Source organism: Chionomys nivalis, chromosome Y, assembly GCF_950005125.1.
Source record: "Chionomys nivalis chromosome Y, mChiNiv1.1, whole genome shotgun sequence".
In the NCBI taxonomy this organism is placed as follows: domain Eukaryota; kingdom Metazoa; phylum Chordata; class Mammalia; order Rodentia; family Cricetidae; genus Chionomys; species Chionomys nivalis.
The window spans coordinates 750,423-764,342 of record NC_080113.1 but is presented as its reverse complement, the minus strand read 5'-3'; the positions used below and the strand labels follow the sequence as shown (position 1 = coordinate 764,342).

The following is a 13,920-nucleotide window of genomic DNA, read 5'->3' as shown; positions in this document are numbered from 1 at the left end:
CGTCCAAGTTATTACTTCCTCTGTTTCGTCTACTGCCCCCAACTTCTATGAACCCAAACACCCATGCACTGCTCAGAGATGGAAAGCCTTCTCATAGAAAGTCAGCAAAGTCTGCTACATCACTTTGATGCAGGATCAAGTCCCTCTCCCTGTATCTAGTGTGAACAAGATAGCCATCCTTCTAAAGAAAATGGGGTTGAAAGAACTACTTCATGAAATAGGATTACATACAAGTCTTACTGCCAGTGGACCCACACAGTCTTGCCAAGCCAAATACTTGTCAGTCACATTCAGATGACCCAGTTTGGTTAAATGTTGTTACTCTCAGATGTCATCCCTGAGTCAGTGAGCTCCCGCTAGCTCAGGAATGCTGTCTCTGTGGGTTTCCCCTCCATGGTCTTGACTCCATTGCCTCTATACTCTCTTCAGTCTCTCTTTTACTGGACCTCAGTAGCTTGGCTCACTGTTTAGCTATGGATCTCAGCATCTTTTTCCATCAGTGGTTGAATAAAAATTCTATGATGATCATTAGAGTGGTCAAGATGTGATTATAGATGCAGGCCAGTTCAGACACCCTCTCCACTAGTACTAGGAGTTTTGTCTGGGCCTTTTTTATGGATTACTGAGAATTTTTCTGGCAGCAGTTTTCTCTCTAATCCCTGTATTGATTTCTATATCAAGATATTTTCTTCATTGTTCTCCCCCTCTGACCTTCCTGCATCTCAACCATCCCATTCCTTCATTTCTCCTTGCCCTCCCATTCTTCCCTCTCCTTCCTCTTCCTCCCAACTTTCTTCCCCCACTGCTCCCAATTTTCTCAGGTGCTCTTTTCTTTTACCCTTCCCATGGGTATCCATGCATACATGACTTTAGATTCTCCATGTTACCTTCTGGTTGTAGATGACTCTATCCAGCCTAGTCCCACAGTGACTAACTTCTAAAGAGCACACAGAGGCTTTTATTAATTATGAACTGTTTGGCCAATTAGTGCACATTTATTATTGGCTAGCTCTTACATCTTATATTAACCCTTATTTTTTATCTATGTTTAGAAACATGGCATGGTAACTTTGCCCAATAAGTCATTCTCATTGCTTTTTGTGGGAATTGCAGCCCCGAGTTGATATCCCTGCCCCCATTTGAGGTGCTTATCTGCAAGGAAAACATAATAAATTCCCTCTGCTCCTGGAGCGGGGAAGGAAGGAATTTTGAGTGCATGGTGACTGGTTCTTCATCCCTGCCAGGCTCAGGTTACAGTCCCTTCGCAGCCTCCTCCTCATTTGGTGCCATGTTATAAAACCAGCCCAGCAGACAATAAAGAAAGCTGTTCCACCTCAACCTCCTGCTCTGTGTATTAATTCAACCTGGACACCCTCCGCCAAGACTCTTGGTTCGGCGCATGCTGGCTCGGCATCTGGAGGTCCCAACCGAGATCGGAAAGTGAGGTACAGTGGACTGGGTCATCCCGTAAGCTGGCCAGGACGCATTGGGGAATTAATTATATAAATGAATATTAATTAATTAATTAATATGGGAAATATTACAAGTAAATCGGAGTTAAAGTTTCAGTTAAAGAGATTATTGAAAGAGCAGGGAACAGCTGTAAAAACTAAGACTTTAGAAGATTTTCTTAAAACTATAGAGACGTGGAGTCCCTGATTCATCACCAGTGGAGCCCCCAATATTTCTGAATGGGAACAGGTCTGCAGGGATCTTCAGAAAACATTGAGAATGGAGGGGCCTGAAGTCCTACCAATGGCCACGTTCTCCCTTTGGAGACTGATCAGGAATGCTTTGCTTACAGAGAAAGTCCCGGCTAAGCAGGCTTTGGAAGCAACAAAAGAGGTGTTATCTGAGATCCAAGACAGTGAGACTAAGGTTTCCCTTTGTTCTGATAATGCCTCTGAAACAGAGGCTGAACCACTCTCTCAGCCTGCTGAGGGGAGGCTTGACAAGGTAGAAAAGAGAAAGATTATAGAAAGCGAAAACCTTCAGACAAGGGGGAGGGAAGTGAATCCCAGGACCAAGTTTCCTCTGAGAGCTTAGGGGCTCATCCCAAGCAAAATTCTTCGGCGCAAACACGCCTCTACCCTTCTTTGTCTGATTTTGAAGAGAGCTTAGGGGAATCAACAGGTTCAGAAGAAGTAGTTTTGGAGGGAGAAATCGCAGCACTGCAGTGGGAATTGCGCAGGGCCTGTTTAAAAGAAAAGACAGAGGGGACCTCTGGGGAGCAGGACAAGCCCCCTCCCTATCCTCTTTCTGACCAGTTAGGGACCTCTCTGGCCCCTCCCACTTGGTTGGGCTTGAGGAGGCTTTGCTAGGAGGAGGCTCCCCTTGGAGGCGTTAAGTGCTGCCCAGTGATTGCCCCTGTTATAAAAATTTCTGACCCTAACAATCCAGGACTGGGCTGCCAGTCCTTCAATTTGTCAAATATATGTTGCAGCTTCTTTGGATCCACTTTGGCTTAAGTTTCCCTCCTTCCATATTGTCCTTTATATAAATGATATACTTCTAGTAGTACCAACCAAAGAGGAAAGTTTATTAATGTTTGAAAGTTACAGACCCTTCTAGAGGGACATGGGTTCATTTTGGCCCCAGAGAAGGTGCAGATGCAACCACCCTGTTCATATCTGGGCTTTCAAATTCAATCCATTGGGCTTCAGCCCCAGAGACTGCAGCTGGATTGCTCCCATTTACAGACCCTCCATGATTGGCAGAGATTATTGGGAGATGTTCAGTGGATCTGTTCCTCCCTTTCCATTCCTACAGGAGCTCTTAAGCCCCTTTATGATATGCTGCCTGGGGACCCTTCCCCTGCCTCCCCCAGGATCATGACTCCAGCGGCAAAAGAAGTCCTGTATGCCTTGCTTAATGCTCTTGAGCGAGCACATCTCCGCTGCCTCAATTATGACTGCCCTTTTTATTTCATGGTCTTTTCTTCACAATTTTCTCCTACTGGAGTTTTTTGGCATAGGGGACCCAATTTATTGGCTACATTTACCTGCTTCCCCTAAGAAGGTGGTGACTCCATATTATGAAATGGTGCTACAACTCCTATGGAAGGCATATGATTTTAGTTTACAAGTTTTTGGCAGGATCCCAAATAAATTTCTAATCGCTTATCAAAAGGAAGAAATAGCAAGGCTACAGAGGCGTCAAGATGGATGGACCTTGTTCATCGCCACCACTGGAGCCATTTTTGATAACCATTATCCTGATTCCCATTTAATTTCTTTTTTAAAGAATCATCCTGTTATTTTTCCAAAAATTATTAAAACCTACCCCCTTAAAGGAGTGTGCTCAGTGTTCACTGATGGTTCTTCCAAGGGCTATGCAGTGGTAGTTTCTGATTCAATTAAAGAAAAGCAGCCCCTAGGTCCAATTTCTGCCCAAGCTGCAGAACTCATGGCCTGCCTTATGGCCTTTTCTCTTTTCAAGGATCAACCCTTCAACTTGTATACTGATAGTATATATGTGGCAAGAATTGTCGGGCCATTGGAAAGCTCACCATACATATTACCTACCTCTCAGGTTTTCCACCTTTTGGTTCAGCTACAAAGTCTTATATGCCAAAGAGTGTTTCCTGCCTTTATTGGTCACATTCGGGCCCATACTGATTTGCCAGGGCCCTTGACAGAGGGAAATAAGCTTGCTGATTCCCTCACCCGCCCCATGGCATTGTTCCTTTCTGAGGAACAATGAGCCCATCATCTTCATGAAAAGTATCATTTAAATGCCTCTTCTCTAAAGTTTCACTCTGGCTGTTCTCTAGCCACGGCTACTCAAATCACATCCCAATGTCCAGCTTGTGCTCCATTTCATAATGCCCCCAACGAAGGTGTTAATCCTTGAGGCCTCTGTCCTAACCACCTTTGGCAGATGGATGTTACCCATTTGTCCCAAGCTGGCAGGCTTAAATTTTTACATGTCTCTATAGATACTTATTCCAAGGTAATTTATGCCTCCCTACATTGAGGGGGAAAGATTAAGGATGTTATTGCCCATTGCCTACAGGCTTTTGCCTATATGGGCATCCCAGACTTTCTCAAAACAGACAACGGACTGGCTTATACCAGCCAACTGTTTGCAAAATTTTGCCAAGAACAACAAATTACACATACCTTTGGAATTCCACATAATCCCACTGGACAGGCCATAGTGGAGCGCACGCATGCTACCCTTAAACAGTTCTTTTGTAAAATAAAGGAGGGGAGTATATCACCTCCCCAAATACCCAATTATCTACAATTTTATACATTTTAAATTTTCTAACAGTAGATAAACAAGGTCTATCAGCAATGGAAAGACATTGGCAGAAACCCTCCCAATCTCTGGGCTGGGTTATATGGAAGGATAGTATCACGGGACAATGGCAATCACCCACACCTATGCTGGCTAGGGTGAGGGGAGCCATTTGTGTCTTCCCTCCAGGAACCAAAAAACCCATCTGAGTGCCAGAGCAGAATGTTCGGCCAGTGGAGTCGGGGCATACTGGCCCTGATAATATGGGTTCAAGTGAAGAACATCGAGGGAGGCCTGAGATGGGCACTGGTGAGGAATTCACCCATACTGATGCCAGTAAGTAAAATAAGCTCTGTTTTTCCATCCTCTTACTCCACCAATTATACCTTGGGAGTTCCTGCAGCAAATACAACATTAGAAAGATCCTCACTGGGTAATTTAACGCTTGATATATCCCATGCCCTCTGCTTCCGGAGGATTAACAATATTTCAGTGATGCCTAGTGTCTCCCTTTCTGGGCCATGTGTGGTCCTTAGTAATTATTCTCTGGGAGACTTTTCTTCTAATTCTTCTGGGCATCCCTGTTTTGGATTGAGAGATATCTTTTACCCAATAAATTTTAAAAGAAATGTTTCTGGATTCCTACCCCTCCGAGACTAGCTCCCTTAATTTGGAAGATGCCACAATCCTTCAAATTATATTTACCATTGCCTTGGGGAAATTGTGCTCCTAAGGAACCATGGAAATTGGAGGGAGATAAATATTTATTGTGGTTTGGTCACCGACCTACCTTTAAAAACTCCTTGGGAGGGGCCTTTGATTATTCCTATAGAAATCCAAAAATGGCAGGAGTTTCACCTACGTTCACAGGCATGTTTCTCTGTGGCCCTCGTGCATGTACAGATATTAGACCTTTAGCCCTTCAAAGGGGCTTGGCCTTCAATGCCACAGCCCGATGGAACATATCGGACATCTTTGAAACCTCCCTCCAGATTAATTATGGAGCAGTAATGAATTTCTCTATTGTCAGCCTAGCTTGTGTTCTACCTCCCTTTATGTTTGTTTCCTTTAATGGGTCGGTCGGGGAGGATGGTGTCCTTAATTGTTCTTCCAGCTCCTGCTTTTTGAGCAATTGCTGGTCCCCGATGGATGAGTCTGTGCTGATGGTGAGGATTCCTGCCCTGGTTCCCCTGGTGGTAGAAGACCCACATGATGGACGAGAGCTTATCTTGTATAGAGAAAGGAGAGACTTTGGGATCACTGCTGCAGTCATTGCAGCTATCGCCATATCAGCCACAGCTGGCACCGTTGCAGGAATCACCGTGTCCCAGAGTGCAGCTACTGCAGAGACTGTTAACACTCTTGCTGCCCATGTTACCCAGGCCTTAGAAACTCAAAATACTATTAACTCACATATTCAGTTGGGGATGTTAAATTTAAATCAGCAAACAGCCTTATTACAGGAACAGATTAATGTGTTATGGATGGTGCAACAAGCTTCTTGTTCTCATTTTTATCATTCTGCCTGTGTGACCCTTATGGAAGTGAAAAATATGTCCTTTCAGGTGCAACGCCTTAATGCTTACCTTAGAGGACCTTGGAATGATTCCTTTGTAAACTTTACCCACTCTTTGGTACATCAAATTATTGCAATTAATGAAACTCGTGTTGAACCTGTATCTGCTGAGCGATAGTGGAATACCATGGTCCAGATTGGGAGTTGGGCACAGCGATGGGGAGGTGCCTTATCCCCGGGGATCTTGGGACTAATAGGGGTGGCAGTAGGCCTGCTCCTCTTAAAACGAGTCTTAAACATCTTCACTCTGACTGAGCTTGCCCACCATCAGGTGTTACTCAGTCTGGTGCATGACTCTCCCAGAAGTCATGAGGTGTGGCTACAGATGCTGAAAAAATGAGGGCCTCCAAGGACGGGCAACCTGTGGGGAGACCCCATACCTAAGACAGGGCATCGGGGGCCCTATGACGGGTAAGGGAAGGTACTTCTCTCGCAGGACCTAACAGGACCCCTCATTATGAAATAAAGTAGGGGGAATTGTGGGAATTGCAGCCCCGAGTTGATATCCCTGCCCCCATTTGCGGTGCTTATCTGCAAGAAAAACATAATAAATTCCCTCTGCTCCTGGAGCGGGGAAGGAAGGAATTTTGAGTGCATGGTGACTGGTTCTTCATCCCTGCCAGGCTCAGGTTACAGTCCCTTCGCAGCCCCCTCTTCATTTGGTGCCATGTTATAAAACCAGCCCAGCAGACAATAAAGAAAGCTGTTCCACCTCAACCTCCTGCTCTGTGTATTTATTTAACCTGGACACCCTCCGTCAAGACTCTTGGTTCCGGCTCACGCTGGTGAGGCACCTTTTCTTCTGCCTCTTGCTGATAAGTCACTGTGAAATCCCCTTCCCATATTTCTCTTAGTCTAATAACCTCAACTATATTTCCTGCCTAGTTACAGGAAAGTCTATAGCTTTCCTGTGACTACTCTTTATAGTCTACAAGAACGTTATCCCACAGTATTCACCGCTTTTTCTTTGTCTGGAAAGTATAGAAAGACACAATTATGAGGAGATTGGTTCATGGAAGTTCATTCCTATACACTCTATGCATCAGCCTTGAGCCCTAGTCATCTTGACTGCTTATAGTCCTCCACACATGGGTCATCTAAACAATTTCTGGCAGTCATTGTTTTTTTTCTTTTTTTTATTACTAAGTAGTACACTAACATGTATATATTCCATACTTTCTTCTTTCATTATTCCATTGATGGGCATCTAGGTTGTTTCCAGGTGCTGATTATTACAAAAAATGCTGCTATGAAAATAGTTGAGCATATACTTTTGTTGTATGATAGGGCATTTCTTGGGTATATTACCAAGAGTGGTCTTGATGGGTACCAGGAGAGGTTGATCCTGAATTTGCTGAGAAAACTCCACACTGCTTTCCAAAGTGGTTTCACAAGATTGCATTCCCACCAGCAATGGATGAGTGTACCCCTTTCTCCACAACTTTACCAGCAAAGGCTATCATTGGTGCTTGATTATTGTAGCCTTTCTGATAGGTGTAAGGTGTATCTCAAAGTTGTCTTGATTTGCATTTCCCTGATTTCCTAGGAAGTTGAGCATGACCTTAAGTATCTTTTGGCCATTTGAACTTCTTTTGAAAATTCTCTGTTCAGTTCAGTGCCCCAATTTCTAATTGGATTAATTAGTATTTTAACATCTAATTTCTCAAGTTCTTTATATATTTTGGAGATCAGACCTTTATCTGTTGGGTTGTTCAAGATCTTCTATCAGTCATTGGGTTGCCTTTTGGTCTTAATGACAGTGTCCTTTGCACTACAGTAGCTTGTCAGTTCCAGGAGGTCCCTTTTATTAAATGTGGTCCTTAATCTCTTGGGCCCATATGTTGTAGAGTACTTCCTAGTTTCTCTTCTATAAGGTTCACTCATGGTCTGCTGTCTCTAGGCTATCTTTCTGTGGTTGGGCTTCTTACCTGCCAACTATCTAGGTAAGTAACATGCAATGGTAGCTCTATCCCAGTAGTATATTGCTTTTGAAAGCAGATGTTAATTTGTGTAGATGCTCATTTTAGAGGGGCATGACAGCAGATGTTCAAGGCAGAGGTGCATTGATATAGATGCTTAAGGCAAATAAATATTACTCCAGATGCTCAAGGCAGAGATACATCATTGTAGATGCTTAAGGCAGAGATTCATTACATGGGATTGAAATGGCATTCCATCTCCTGAGCTCTGACTGCCAGGATTTGTGGCTCATTAACATTTAAAAATGCTTTCATTATCTTCTTGGAATTGGGACTTGGGGTTCTTCATTTTCAGTTACCACCTTTGTCTCATCACTGCATATATTTTGTATAGTCTCAGTTTTTCTACTTTCTGATTTGGAAAGACATTTTTGCAGTCTTAGCTTCTTCCAGAATGTAACTGAATATATTCTCTGGAACTCTGCAACTCCCCATGGTGTTACATGCCTTAGCTTTGGTGTTACGTCCTCAGCTTCCATTGATGCTCAGAATTCTTCATCTGTTTCCTTGTTGCTGCCAATGTGATTGTGGCCATGTATGATATATCTCAAGCTGGATGCTCTACCTATTTTTCTATTATTCCTGCAAGTGGTTCAATGTACTGTACCTGAGATAGAGACTACTCTGGGGGAGAAGACAAGCAAAGAGGACATTATGATGTCCTGGTATTACAACGCCAGATGAGATGGTTCCTCAAGCAGCAAGCATCCTGTTCATATAATCAGAAGAGAGGCAGATGTGCCAGTGTAAATTGACATCATCACATCCTGGATGATGCATTTGTTCCCAACTATGTTAGTTATGAGTCTTCCCCAAGGGTCCTTCATAAGCCTTTTGTTACATCAGTGAGACTTGTTGTTGAGACTTTAGGGAGATATGCCTCCTTCTGTCGATCATGAGGATAACTCCAGGGAAAAAGGTCATCTGTGCCACACTCTAGCTGGCCCTCTCAGAGTAGAAACTTCGAATGCTTGAGCTATCTGCTTGGAGATTTTGTGGCCTAGACAGAAGTAGTGACTGTGGAAAAGGCTGTGGCTGTTTCCTTCTTAGCTCAGGTCCCCTCCTTCATTTTGAAATCCTACAGGGTAGTGCTCTCATACACCCTCTCCTTTTCTTTTATCTCTCCTGTGTGAACCCATAATTTTACCTTCTTATCTGACTCTGACACTTCCATCTCCACATATAAAGTTCTTTAATGCCAATATGTAGTTTTGGTTGATAGACTCTATCCTGCAGGGAAACTACTTAGATAGGAAGTAAGCAACTCAAATTAGCAATAGAGAGTTTGTTAACCTGAGCAGATTCACAGGGCAACGTCCTCCAAACAGCATATTGGCAGTTAATATATAACTGAACAATCATCACAGACAAATAGAGATGCTTAGATGAGGCTCAGATCAACTGAGCCAAAGATTAAAAAAAAAACACTCTTCAGATCACTGATCTGCCTCAAGGCTGCACAGTGAATTCCATGTTCTCAGCCTTACCAAACTATTAACCATGCTGGGCTGAGCTTTGTTGAACCAACTGCTATTGAGTCATTTCTACTGTAAGTGCTCTCTCACCAATTTTCCTGTAAGTAAGCCCAAAAATATTCATTGGTTCACCTAGTTAGACTTTGTCTATTGTTAGTCAAAATCTCTGGTGTGTAGCCAATTTATTCATACAACATAGGTTTTACCCAGACAAGCCATCTCAGGATAGTCAATGATTCTTCAATAGCCTTTGTTGGTGGAGGCCACTCATTAGTTAGTTTCCCGACCACCTTGACTTTAAATAATCACATCAAACCTATATTATTCACAACACTGTTCGGCCAATAGCTTAACCATATTTCTAGATTCCTCCCTTATTCTAAATTAACCCATTTGCATTTATCTGTATCACCAGTAGTTCATGTCTTAGCGACAAATTTTTGGCAACTACAGAGAAGGTGTTCTTCCATGGTGGTGTCTAGGTGGCTTCTCACTGGCCCTACCCTCTTTCTCCCATCATCATTTACTTTTCCCACCTAGGTCTATTCTGCCAAGCTACTGTCTGAAACAACATTATTAATTAACCAATAAAAGCAAACATAGACAGAAGGACTTCCCAAACCAACCCTTTGTCCAATGTATTAATTCCAAGAACTGGTATAAAATTTTCTATTAAAACAAATACTTGAAAGAGGTTGATGTTTATTCTCAGGATCTGGAATAAATGTGTTGGTGGGGACCCTTCTTCCTCAAGATGTGCTAGGAAAGTTGGCTTTTGATATTCCTCAGTTTGTATCAGTTCTCTTACTGTCTCCATTGCTTTGTGAGCACACCACTGTTTTCCTGTGTCTCTTTTGATACAGGGGTTTGCCATTGAATATAAAGACCATCGTAACCTGAGATGACCCATTTTTGAGAATCTTAAGCTTCTATTTGCAAAGTACTTTTTTTTTAAATTTTGATCCCTCTCAGTGGGGGCTAAAAATTGGATAGATCACTTTTATCCTGGTTTTCTGCTGTACTTTGTATTTACAAATGCTCAGGATTAAGACTGTGTTACTTGGCAGGAGTCACTACCTTTTAGGTGACCCTGTGTGATTGGTTTTTCCTTTGTTAAATAGAATCTTTAATGATCGTAAGAGAAAGTAAATGAAATGCTATTTCAATATGTTAAATATGCTTTCTTCGTTGGACATCTGTCCTTCTGAGTGTTGGTTTTGTTTTAATTTCATGTATGTACTTTCAAAATGTAATTGTTTCATTCCCTTTGCTATGCAAAGCATTGCGGCAAATAAACAAGCAAGCAAAAAGCATCAACACAAAAACAGCTTAAGGGAGAGAAGGTTTAATTTTGCCCAGCATTTCAGAGGGATTATTTCAATAGCTATTGAAATGGAAGAGCTACAGGAGTCTGAGGCTCGCTGGCCACATTGCATTAACAATTAAGAAGCAGAGAGAGATCAGGAAGTCGTGTGAGTCTATAGATTCTTAGAGCCTATCTTCAGTGTCCACTTCCTCCAGCAATTCTCTGCCTCCTAAAGGTTTGGCAACCTCTTCAAAGAGCACCACCTGTGTGGGACATTTCCCACTCAAACCACAACATGTTCTATGCCAAGAGATTCCAGAACTAACCAGTGAAAACTAGTATCACCCATGATGGGCAGCTTGTTATACTCAAGGAGAAATAAATATAAATGCATGCACAACTTGAAAATGGCTCCTGTAACTTTAGGTTGTCATAATTATATGCATAACATATAGGTATCAGGTCGGTTCATAATAATGCAACCTTTAAGTCTAATCAATCTTAACATTTTAAAGTCTATTTAACCACAATCAACGATCCTGCTTTGGAAGAAGCTGGTCTGTGGGAGAGAAGAGGCGATGACATGAATAACACAGAAAAGGATAAAGTGTTCTCTAGAATGATGAGCTGTTTGAGGAGCTGGTCATTGAAGCTCCATGGGAAATGAGAGCAAGACCCACAGTAACAGCTTTATTGGGTCAGTGTGTGCAACCACAGTAGGCTGTGTGATCAAAGTCACCCTAAGTGTTGGGCTTCCAGAATAGATTAAATGGAAGGCTAGTGTGTTCTGAGAAGGCTCCTCAGGGAGCCACATGAGTTGACATCAGCCCTCAAGCAATGGGAAGAGGCCAGGTGTAAGAGACAGGGACAGGGCTATTTGAAAGAAAAAGGATGAATTCTCGAATGAGCAACTATTATTTTCATTGATGTTTCATATCACAGAAACCCAAATCCACCACCTGCCTCTTTCAATTTGACTTGAAAGAACATGGAGAGAGTGGTAAAAAAAAATCAGAGATTTAAAGCCATTTCTTTTCCTCTTGCAATGTACAATGCTTCACACAAATATATTCTATATAAAAATGCCTCACTTTTTGTCTATCTTTGGGCACAAATTTCCTTCGTGCCCCACATTGCCAGGAACCATACAGGTAAGAACAATTTCTCAGGCAGTTTGGCTGTTGCTGTTCCTGAATTCTGTCCTTCTTTTTGCTGGTAATTTGGATGTTTATTGTTTCATTTCATGTTGGAGGTGGCAAATGTACAAGACCGGATCTTTATTGTAGTTAATATAGAACCAGGTCTTCATGATTGGCACCTCCTCTAGGACCATCCCCTTTCAGTCATCCTTAGAGCCATTTGTGCCCTCAAATGTATGTTTCACTGCTCTGCCAACTATGGTGTTTGAGAGATGAGTGTCTCTCTCCTGAAGAAATGTCTTGTTGTTAGGCAGGATCTTAAGGTTTTAAGTCCTTTCATCACTGTGAAACTCCAATCCATAGACACAATCAATCCCATCATAATTCAACAAATAGAGAGAGGGATTTGTTGGCATTTGATCTAGAATGATGGCTTTCCACTGGGCGACTGGTTCATTGGCTTCCTTCCAGCCATGAGAAATTCTGCGGCTGACAATATTCTCCAGGGCCTCAAAAGGCCTACTCAGTTTTTGCTTCTGGAGAGATGACTCATTCCTCTTCTGGAGAGGTGGCATGAATCTCATACTAGAAGGCATCTCCATTATGGCTGTAGACTTACTGAGGTAGGCCACTGATCTCCTGGTCCTCTGTCTCTTGGCTATCTTTCTGTGCTTGGGCTTCATAGCTGCCCACTTTCTAGGTTGAAAGAACTCTTCTCTTTAATTCAGAAACAAAGTTGTGGCCTCAACCATGAGTGCCTTTAAGAATAAGAAGGGGAGGCTGTGAGTTCAAGGCTCTTTTCTGGAAGAACTTTGGGGCAGGAGACAAAGACAGTGCTGAACAGGTTTGGATACCTAACTGTAATTTTCTCTTAAGAAATGAATAAGACAATTAGCAAATATTTCTCTACAGTTCAGTATATCAATCTCAGAGACACATTCCTGCTGCCCAAAGGCAAATGACCTCTGCTGAGAAACCTACTTTCTGACTGACTGAGTCAATGACAGGAGAAGGTATGTCTATCACTGAAATGAGTAAGAAAAATCTAAACAGATAGCAAAGAATTTGACAGACACCCACACCTCTCTTTCGACATCAAGCTAATAGGTAGGGGGCTCAATCCAAGACAGCCTGCCCAAGTCATGGCACTCCAGTCCACTGGCTCTCTGTATTGTGTCTCCTGATCCAGACCCAGGTATATTACATAAAGCCATTCTGTGTCTTCATTATGGAAGTGAGTACTGTGAGACCCACTTCAACCTGAAAGACTCATTATTCTGGGCAACAGCAGCCATTCAGAATTAATTAGTATCTTTTAAAACACCTATGGACAAAGAGTCACTTTGCCATTTTAGTGGATTGATGAATTTGATATTGTTAGCAAAGATAAAGTGGGAACAATAGCTGGCATTCACCATCCCCACAGCTATCAAATATAGGAGCTGGTAACAACATAAATGGTGGACCCACAGGACATTTGAAGGAAAACTTTTTTGTACTACAGAGGTCTTAGTTGCTTTGGAAACATATTTACCAAAAGAAAATGTCCTACCTCTCCAGATTCCATCTTCCAGAAATGTTCAGGTCCCAAAAGCCTGTTGAACGGTTGTGGAGACCAGGAGCTGAACTGTCCTCCGCAGGCACTGTGAGGATAATAAACACACCTTCATAGAAGACTATTGCTTTGAGTGGAACAGAGTTGCGACCACGAACCAAGGCTTTGTGACATCACCAAGGCTCTACTTATGTCAGAAATCCCCTCACAAGCTTGTTACTTCCCTATTAACCCACAGAAACATCTATCATTCAGCTCCTAAAAAGCTGTATAGTGACCCCAGGACACACAAAATAAAGCCCCCATTTATTTTCCCAATTACTTGAGTCACATTCTTGCCAAGCAACTCAATCCCTGTATCTTAATTTTCTGAAAAACTCTTTGGTGTCTGAGACAACAACTCACATGATAGTTTTTTTTTAACTCCCATCTCTCCATTGGTTATCTTCAATTGATTTTTTCTTCCTTCATAAATAATAAATTTCAAATTTCCACTACCTTTCCTCATCCCACTAAATTCTCACTCAACCAATAAACCTCACCACTTCAAATTCAGTCCTAATAGAAGGCTGGGTATGATGACCTGTGGGAAGCTCATGCCCCCCCTCCATCCAGATTGAGGAAGGTATGCATCCACATATAATAGGA

At 42.4% G+C, this 13,920-nt stretch overlaps 1 pseudogene; it reads right to left on the bottom strand.

The window, feature by feature from the left end:
* LOC130868796 (spindlin-2-like) overlaps positions 1-12,400 on the bottom strand; it is a 30,934-nt pseudogene extending 18,534 nt beyond the window's left edge.
* Between the last annotated feature and the right edge of the window lie 1,520 nt (positions 12,401-13,920).